Source organism: Eimeria mitis, genomic scaffold (genome assembly GCF_000499745.2).
Source record: "Eimeria mitis Houghton genomic scaffold, Emh_scaff3249, whole genome shotgun sequence".
Taxonomy (NCBI): Eukaryota; Apicomplexa; class Conoidasida; order Eucoccidiorida; family Eimeriidae; genus Eimeria; species Eimeria mitis.
In genome coordinates this window covers 4,136-6,541 of record NW_013571587.1, presented here as the reverse complement: position 1 = coordinate 6,541, position 2,406 = coordinate 4,136, and positions in this window count along the sequence as shown.

Below are 2,406 nucleotides of genomic sequence, written 5' to 3'. Positions count from 1 at the left end.
ATATATATATATATATATATATATATATATATATGCTGGCGCTTGTAAACTTAACCCCACGAAACGTACGAATTAATTAAACTAAGAAATTAAATTTAGTTGAGCTGTCTGTACACCTCAGCAGCCTTAAACCCTAAACCCTAAACCCTAAATATTACAAATCCTGGAAAACCTGAAAAAAGGGTTTATTGTGTTTTACTTGAATTCATATTTCTGAAGTAAACAACGAGCAGGCGAGCTGCCGACGGGGGGGGGGAGAAACAGAAAAAAGCAGTATTGTAAAAAAACGAAAAAACAGAAACTGTAATTTATTTTAATTGTTTTCAGCATAAATAAACAAATAAATCCCGAAAATAACTTAAAAAAACATAAAACAAAAAAAAGAAATACACAAATACCCCCCCCTTCCCCCCTGGCGGGCGCGCCTCACTGGATGCAGCTGTCGGTAGCCGTTGTATGATCTCGAGCAGTTTTTGTTGAAATTTAAAAATTTTTGAAATAAAAATAAACTTTTCTGAATAAATAATTATTTTTTTATTAATTTAAGGGGTTTTTGAGCCAAGAAGGTTGGAATTAAGTGGAGGATTCCACTGCTTTCCTTTTTTTGATTTCGGGTGTATAGGCACCTCGTGTTGCACGCATTCAACTTTCACCGCCAGAAATGCAATTTGAATCTTTTTTTAAACATGGTGATGGATATGGAGGAAAAGGAATTCATTTATTTCCCCCTTCTGCTGAATGGAGTTTAATATTTCTGCATGGACGCGGTGATAGAGGTGAAGGCTGGGGGTTTCTCTCTCAGCTATTGAACAGCCGTCGTGCTCTTTGTGGTGTGTTTCGTTTGATATTTCCAACAGCATCTGAAATATATATAACAAAATATAAAATAAAATGCAATGCTTGGTTTGATTCACGTTCAGATAGGCGAGATATAGATGAAGATGAAAATGGGTTTCGCAACAGCTCACACAGAATACAAGAAATAATTAAAGGAGAAATAAAACAAGGAATTCAATCCAATCATATTCTTCTCGCGGGATTCAGTCAAGGAGGAGCTATGGCTTACTATATACCCATGCATACACAGCTGCAGCTCGGTGGTGTTATCTGTCTTAGTGGCTGGTGCCCTTTGCTGCAGCAGTACGAGCAGCAGCAGCAGCAGCAGCAGCAGCAGAGCAGCAACAGCAGCAGCAGCAGCAGCAGCAGCAGCAGCAGCAGCAGCAGCAGGGATGCATTTACATACGGAGATTTCCCTTTTTTACATATGCACGGAACAGCAGATGAAGTTGTTTCTTATGATTTCGCTTTTGCAGCATTTCAAAGAGCTGTTGCTGCTGCAGAAAAAGCAGCAGCAGCAGCAGCAGCAGCAGCAACTGCTGCTGCTGCTGCTGCAGCAGAAACAACAGCAGCAGCAGCAGCAGCAGCAGCAGCAGATAAAAACTTACAAAAAAGATTTATATTTAAAACTTATGAAGGCCTTGCGCATGAATCAAATGCAATAGAGATGGATGATTTTCTTGACTTTATAGAAAGCTGTATAAAAAGAAATAAAATAAAATAAAATAAAATAAAATAAAAATAAAATAAAATAAAATAAAATAAATTAAAATAAATATAAAGTAAATTAAAATAAATATAAAATAAAATAAATTTTATTTCTCTTTCTCTGTTTTATTTTTTGAAGTTTGGGTGTATGTGCAGCTGACGAGACCCAGCAATATATACAGCACCAGAAAAAAGCAAATATTTATAAATAAATAAAATAAATAAAATAAATAAAATAAATAAAATAAATAAAATAAATAAAATAAATAAAATAAATAAATAAATAAATTAAACAAATATAAACTGCTTCATATAAATCTTTTTGTTTATATTTTTTCGTTTATTTTCATTTAATAACTTTTTATTTTTTTTTTTTGGTTTTATTTTGTTTGTATTGAAACAAAAAAAAGAAATTCATATTAGGGTTTAGGGTTTAGGGTTTAGGGTTTAGGGTTTGTGTAGCTGCATGCACGTTATTATAATATATGTTGATGAGTAAAGAGAAATTAAAAAATAAAAACAAAAATAAAATATAATTTTAATATTTTTTTCGCTTTTTTTGAGTTTTTTCAGGTGTATGTACACCTGCACTATGCTGCAGTTTCCTTCTTTTTCTCTCTTTCTTTTGTATTTATATATTTGCTTTTTAATTTGTTTTCTTTATTTACAATTAATACTAATACGCCTATAGCAGCAACTAGAACAGCAGCAGCAGCAGCAGCAGCAACAGCAGCAGCAGCAGTAGCAGCAGCAGCAGCAGCAGCAGCCGCCCGGTTCTGCTGCAGCAGCCTGTATTTGACATTGTCATCTCCCAAAACGGATAATATTAAAAAACAAAATAAAAAATAAAATAAAAAAATG